We start from the raw sequence: 7,977 nt of genomic DNA on the forward strand, positions 1-7,977 counted from the left end.
CCAATTCATTTGCCTGAATAATAATAATAATAATAATTAAAGCCGCAAGCGGCGATGAGCGGGCCCTCGCACCCGGCGCGCGTCGACCCCTGGCGCGCTCCAGCCAAGCCGCGCGTCGACCCGTGGCACGCTCCAGCCGAACCGCGCTCGGAGGTTCTCGCAGACGAGAGAGTAGCTGGCTCACCCGGCTGCTGACGGCTCAGCAGGCTAGCCGTACTTCGCGTCGATCGTCTCCCGCTTCCACTAGGTGGCGTCGGTGAGTGCCCACTAATTAATATGTCACAATGCTCTATGTAATGCCTGCAGCCATCAATGAAACTGTAATGACCATAGGATGATGAGTATCAGTGTCCTACTGATTTCCTGTTGCCACTAGGTGGCGTTATGAGTGTGAAACAAAGCTGATAGAGGGGTGTGTCCAGTCTCCCTTACCCTCCCATTAAGCCTGTGAAGTTTGAGGCAGATCGGACAATGTATGTCAGAGATGTAACAATTTGGTGCACTGTGGTATATGAGTAAAATCCCACATTTAGAGGGTTGCTACGGCAACACCGTTCAATATTCTACAAAACCATGAATATCTTTTGATGGGCTACTTGTGTAGATGATCTGGAGCCATTTTGGTGTGACTGGATGAAAAGCTGTAGTAGAAGATGATTCAAATAGCAGGCCTGAAAAATGTGAAAAATGCTGCAAAAATGACACCTTAATTAGAACATGTCAGGCTTCCTGTTGGATTTCGGCTATCGGTCCAAGAGACTTTTTTGTACGTCTTAGGATGTTACTTCAGCATGCACGATTTCAGGTACACAGACCAAGCACTGCCCTGGGGCTGATGTTTAGAACCTATCTGGGCCTGAAATGGAAAAAAAGTCCAAATTCAGAGGGTTGCTACGGCAACACCGTTCAATATTCTACAAAACCATGAATATCTTTTGATGGGCTACTTGTGTGGATGATCTGGAGCCATTTTGGTCTCACTGGGTCAAATGCCCTAGGAGGAGTTGAGGCAAAAAGGCCTGGAAAAGGCGAAAAATGCTGCAAAAATGACACTTTAAAGTGAACGTGGCTGACTTCCTGTTGTGTTTCGGCTATCGGTCCAAGAGACTTTTTTGTAGATGTTAGCATCTTACATCAGCAGGCACATTTTCAGGTACATAGAGAAAGCACAGCCCAGGGGCTGATGTTTAGAATCTCTGTGAATTTGAAATTGAAAAAAGTCCAAATTCAGAGGGTTGCCATGGCAACACCGTTCAATATTCTACAAAACCCTGAATAACTTTTGATGGGCTACTTGTGTAGATGATCTGGAGCCAATTTGGTGTCACTGGGTGAAATGCCCTAGGACAAGTTCGTTCAAATAGCAGGCGTGGAAATCGCAAAAATTGACACCTTCAATTGAAGATGGCCGACTTCCTGTAGGGTTTGGGGTATGGGTCCAAGAGACTTTTTTGTACGTCTTAGTATGTTACATGAGCATGTACATTTTCATACATGTAGATAAAACGTAGCTCCGGGGCTACTCAAAAAACTTGCTATTTTAAGATATTCCGAGCTGCCACTAGGCGGCGCTCTAACGTTTATGGACTTTATGCATATGAGTGTGTTCAGGGCAGCATGCTTATCACACCACTGAAGTTTGAGCCAGATTGGGCAAGTTGGCTTTGAGTTACAGCCATTTTTGTGTTCATGGCGAATCATCGAACTTTGCCGTCCCATAAGGGTCACGCCCTTTTGTCAAAAACTCACAGTTTTGAAAACACAGTAAGTCCAACTTCTTAAGGCTTTCCAGGTGAAATTTGAGATGGTTCTGCTAAACCACCTTGGAGCTGGACCTCCAAGTGTAAAATATGACATTTCCTGTTCCCACTAGGTGGCGCTGCGACTGATATTAAATATTGTCATATGTATGTGTTCAGGGGGGCACCCTCATCCTACTGGAGAAGTTTGATGCACATTGGATCATGTAGGTATGAATGAGAGGCAATCAAAATTTCATGGCGAATGATCAAAGTTCAAAGGGGCATAAGGACCCCTCCCCCTTGGCAAAAACTCACCATTTTCGAGATTTAGATTCCCCTGGGGGTGTAGGTTAGACAAACCAAATATGAAGATGATAACGTCTAAAACCTCTGAGTTATTAGAAAAAGTGTGAGGGCTGCAAATCGCCAAATTTGCATAATTAATTCAAAATGGCGGACTTCCTGTTGGGTTTAGGGCATGGCTCCAAGAGGATTTTTTGTGCGCCTGGACATGATATACATGTGTATGAAGTTTCATTCATGTACGTGAAACACAGCGGTGGGGCTCCAGTTTAGGGGGCGCTAGCGAGCCATTTGGGCGCGCCCTTGCCCGAGCCCATTAAAATACTTAAATTTTCACCAGGTGTGACGCATGTGCAAAGTTTCATGAGTTTTTGAATATGATAAAGCCCCCAAAAAGCCAATTCATTTGCCTGAATAATAATAAAAAAAAAAATAATAATAATAATAAACGAAGCAATTACAATAGGGCCTTCGCACAGTTCGTGCTCGGGCCCTAATAATAATTAAAGCCGCAAGCGGCGATGAGCGGGCCCTCGCACCCGGCGCGCGTCGACCCCTGGCGCGCTCCAGCCAAGCCGCGCGTCGACCCGTGGCACGCTCCAGCCGAGCCGCGCTCGGAGGTTCTCGCAGACGAGAGAGTAGCTGGCTCACCCGGCTGCTGACAGCTCAGCAGGCTAGCCGTACTTCGCGTCGATCGTCTCCCGCTTCCACTAGGTGGCGTCGGTGAGTGCCCACTAATTAATATGTCACAATGCTCTATGTAATGCCTGCAGCCATCAATGAAACTGTAATGACCATAGGATGATGAGTATCAGTGTCCTACTGATTTCCTGTTGCCACTAGGTGGCGTTATGAGTGTGAAACAAAGCTGATAGAGGGGTGTGTCCGGTCTCCCTTACCCTCCCATTAAGCCTGTGAAGTTTGAGGCAGATCGGACAATGTATGTCAGAGATGTAACAATTTGGTGCACTGTGGTATATGAGTAAAATCCCACATTTAGAGGGTTGCTACGGCAACACCGTTCAATATTCTACAAAACCATGAATATCTTTTGATGGGCTACTTGTGTAGATGATCTGGAGCCATTTTGGTGTGACTGGATGAAAAGCTGTAGTAGAAGATGATTCAAATAGCAGGCCTGAAAAATGTGAAAAATGCTGCAAAAATGACACCTTAATTAGAACATGTCAGGCTTCCTGTTGGATTTCGGCTATCGGTCCAAGAGACTTTTTTGTACGTGTTAGGATGTTACTTCAGCATGCACGATTTCAGGTACACAGACCAAGCACTGCCCTGGGGCTGATGTTTAGAACCTATCTGGGCCTGAAATGGAAAAAAAGTCCAAATTCAGAGGGTTGCTACGGCAACACCGTTCAATATTCTACAAAACCATGAATATCTTTTGATGGGCTACTTGTGTGGATGATCTGGAGCCATTTTGGTCTCACTGGGTCAAATGCCCTAGGAGGAGTTGAGGCAAAAAGGCCTGAAAAAGGCGAAAAATGCTGCAAAAATGACACTTTAAAGTAAACGTGGCTGACTTCCTGTTGGGTTTGGGCTATCGGTCCAAGAGAGTTTTTTGTAGATGTTAGCATCTTACATCAGCAGGCACATTTTCAGGTACATAGAGAAAGCACAGCCCAGGGGCTGATGTTTAGAATCTCTGTGAATTTGAAATTGAAAAAAGTCCAAATTCAGAGGGTTGCCATGGCAACACCGTTCAATATTCTACAAAACCCTGAATAACTTTTGATGGGCTACTTGTGTAGATGATCTGGAGCCAATTTGGTGTCACTGGGTGAAATGCCCTAGGACAAGTTCGTTCAAATAGCAGGCGTGGAAATCGCAAAAATTGACACCTTCAATTGAAGATGGCCGACTTCCTGTAGGGTTTAGGGTATGGGTCCAAGAGACTTTTTTGTACGTCTTAGTATGTTACATGAGCATGTACATTTTCATACATGTAGATAAAACGTAGCTCCGGGGCTACTCAAAAAACTTGCTATTTTAAGATATTCCGAGCTGCCACTAGGCGGCGCTCTAACGTTTATGGACTTTATGCATATGAGTGTGTTCAGGGCAGCATGCTTATCACACCACTGAAGTTTGAGCCAGATTGGGCAAGTTGGCTTTGAGTTACAGCCATTTTTGTGTTCATGGCGAATCATCGAACTTTGCCGTCCCATAAGGGTCACGCCCTTTTGTCAAAAACTCACAGTTTTGAAAACACAGTAAGTCCAACTTCTTAAGGCTTTCCAGGTGAAATTTGAGATGGTTCTGCTAAACCACCTTGGAGCTGGACCTCCAAGTGTAAAATATGACATTTCCTGTTCCCACTAGGTGGCGCTGCGACTGATATTAAATATTGTCATATGTATGTGTTCAGGGGGGCACCCTCATCCTACTGGAGAAGTTTGATGCACATTGGATCATGTAGGTATGAATGAGAGGCAATCAAAATTTCATGGCGAATGATCAAAGTTCAAAGGGGCATAAGGACCCCTCCCCCTTGGCAAAAACTCACCATTTTCGAGATTTAGATTCCCCTGGGGGTGTAGGTTAGACAAACCAAATATGAAGATGATAACGTCTAAAACCTCTGAGTTATTAGAAAAAGTGTGAGGGCTGCAAATCGCCAAATTTGCATAATTAATTCAAAATGGCGGACTTCCTGTTGGGTTTAGGGCATGGCTCCAAGAGGATTTTTTGTGCGCCTGGACATGATATACATGTGTATGAAGTTTCATTCATGTACGTGAAACACAGCGGTGGGGCTCCAGTTTAGGGGGCGCTAGCGAGCCATTTGGGCGCGCCCTTGCCCGAGCCCATTAAAATACTTAAATTTTCACCAGGTGTGACGCATGTGCAAAGTTTCATGAGTTTTTGAATATGATAAAGCCCCCAAAAAGCCAATTCATTTGCCTGAATAATAATAAAATAATAATTAAAGCCGCAAGCGGCGATGAGCGGGCCCTCGCACCCGGCGCGCGTCGACCCCTGGCGCGCTCCAGCCAAGCCGCGCGTCGACCCGTGGCACGCTCCAGCCGAACCGCGCTCGGAGGTTCTCGCAGACGAGAGAGTAGCTGGCTCACCCGGCTGCTGACGGCTCAGCAGGCTAGCCGTACTTCGCGTCGATCGTCTCCCGCTCCACTAGGTGGCGTCGGTGAGTGCCCACTAATTAATATGTCACAATGCTCTATGTAATGCCTGCAGCCATCAATGAAACTGTAATGACCATAGGATGATGAGTATCAGTGTCCTACTGATTTCCTGTTGCCACTAGGTGGCGTTATGAGTGTGAAACAAAGCTGATAGAGGGGTGTGTCCAGTCTCCCTTACCCTCCCATTAAGCCTGTGAAGTTTGAGGCAGATCGGACAATGTATGTCAGAGATGTAACAATTTGGTGCACTGTGGTATATGAGTAAAATCCCACATTTAGAGGGTTGCTACGGCAACAGCGTTCAATATTCTACAAAACCATGAATATCTTTTGATGGGCTACTTGTGTAGATGATCTGGAGCCATTTTGGTGTGACTGGATGAAAAGCTGTAGTAGAAGATGATTCAAATAGCAGGCCTGAAAAATGTGAGAAATGCTGCAAAAATGACACCTTAATTAGAACATGTCAGGCTTCCTGTTGGATTTCGGCTATCGGTCCAAGAGACTTTTTTGTACGTCTTAGGATGTTACTTCAGCATGCACGATTTCAGGTACACAGACCAAGCACTGCCCTGGGGCTGATGTTTAGAACCTATCTGGGCCTGAAATGGAAAAAAAGTCCAAATTCAGAGGGTTGCTACGGCAACACCGTTCAATATTCTACAAAACCATGAATATCTTTTGATGGGCTACTTGTGTGGATGATCTGGAGCCATTTTGGTCTCACTGGGTCAAATGCCCTAGGAGGAGTTGAGGCAAAAAGGCCTGGAAAAGGCGAAAAATGCTGCAAAAATGACACTTTAAAGTGAACGTGGCTGACTTCCTGTTGTGTTTCGGCTATCGGTCCAAGAGACTTTTTTGTAGATGTTAGCATTTTACATCAGCAGGCACATTTTCAGGTACATAGAGAAAGCACAGCCCAGGGGCTGATGTTTAGAATCTCTGTGAATTTGAAATTGAAAAAAGTCCAAATTCAGAGGGTTGCCATGGCAACACCGTTCAATATTCTACAAAACCCTGAATAACTTTTGATGGGCTACTTGTGTAGATGATCTGGAGCCAATTTGGTGTCACTGGGTGAAATGCCCTAGGACAAGTTCGTTCAAATAGCAGGCGTGGAAATCGCAAAAATTGACACCTTCAATTGAAGAAGGCCGACTTCCTGTAGGGTTTGGGGTATGGGTCCAAGAGACTTTTTTGTACGTCTTAGTATGTTACATGAGCATGTACATTTTCATACATGTAGATAAAACGTAGCTCCGGGGCTACTCAAAAAACTTGCTATTTTAAGATATTCCGAGCTGCCACTAGGCGGCGCTCTAACGTTTATGGACTTTATGCATATGAGTGTGTTCAGGGCAGCATGCTTATCACACCACTGAAGTTTGAGCCAGATTGGGCAAGTTGGCTTTGAGTTACAGCCATTTTTGTGTTCATGGCGAATCATCGAACTTTGCCGTCCCATAAGGGTCACGCCCTTTTGTCAAAAACTCACAGTTTTGAAAACACAGTAAGTCCAACTTCTTAAGGCTTTCCAGGTGAAATTTGAGATGGTTCTGCTAAACCACCTTGGAGCTGGACCTCCAAGTGTAAAATATGACATTTCCTGTTCCCACTAGGTGGCGCTGCGACTGATATTAAATATTGTCATATGTATGTGTTCAGGGGGGCACCCTCATCCTACTGGAGAAGTTTGATGCACATTGGATCATGTAGGTATGAATGAGAGGCAATCAAAATTTCATGGCGAATGATCAAAGTTCAAAGGGGCATAAGGACCCCTCCCCCTTGGCAAAAACTCACCATTTTCGAGATTTAGATTCCCCTGGGGGTGTAGGTTAGACAAACCAAATATGAAGATGATAACGTCTAAAACCTCTGAGTTATTAGAAAAAGTGTGAGGGCTGCAAATCGCCAAATTTGCATAATTAATTCAAAATGGCGGACTTCCTGTTGGGTTTAGGGCATGGCTCCAAGAGGATTTTTTGTGCGCCTGGACATGATATACATGTGTATGAAGTTTCATTCATGTACGTGAAACACAGCGGTGGGGCTCCAGTTTAGGGGGCGCTAGCGAGCCATTTGGGCGCGCCCTTGCCCGAGCCCATTAAAATACTTAAATTTTCACCAGGTGTGACGCATGTGCAAAGTTTCATGAGTTTTTGAATATGATAAAGCCCCCAAAAAGCCAATTCATTTGCCTGAATAATAATAAAAAAATAATAATAATAATAATAAACGAAGCAATTACAATAGGGCCTTCGCACAGTTCGTGCTCGGGCCCTAATAATAAAAAAAAAAAAAATAATAAACGAAGCAATTACAATAGGGCCTTCGCACAGTTCGTGCTCGGGCCCTAATAATAATAAACGAAGCAATTACAATAGGGCCTTCGCACAGTTCGTGCTCGGGCCCTAATTAAAACCGCAAGCGGTGATATCGGGCCCTCGCACTCCGCGCGCGTCGACCTGTGGCGCTCGTCGACCCGTGCCGCACTCGGAGGTTTTGTGATCGTGATGGGTCTCTAGAAAGTTGAATTCTTTTATAGGAAAAGGTATCTTTTGCTCTCGGCATAGACGCAATGGAATATTTGGGGGTGTGGTCACGGCTCCAGCATGCAAAATAGGGCATGGGTCTGATTGACTTTTTTGATGGGCTGTTTGTCTAGATGATGTGGAGCCAATTTGGTCTCACTGGGTGAAATGCCCTAGGAGGAGTTCATTCAAATAGCAGGCCTGAAAATGGCAAAAATTGACACTTTCAATTGAAGA

This window comes from Archocentrus centrarchus, chromosome 11 (assembly GCF_007364275.1).
Source record: "Archocentrus centrarchus isolate MPI-CPG fArcCen1 chromosome 11, fArcCen1, whole genome shotgun sequence".
Taxonomy (NCBI): Eukaryota; Metazoa; Chordata; class Actinopteri; order Cichliformes; family Cichlidae; genus Archocentrus; species Archocentrus centrarchus.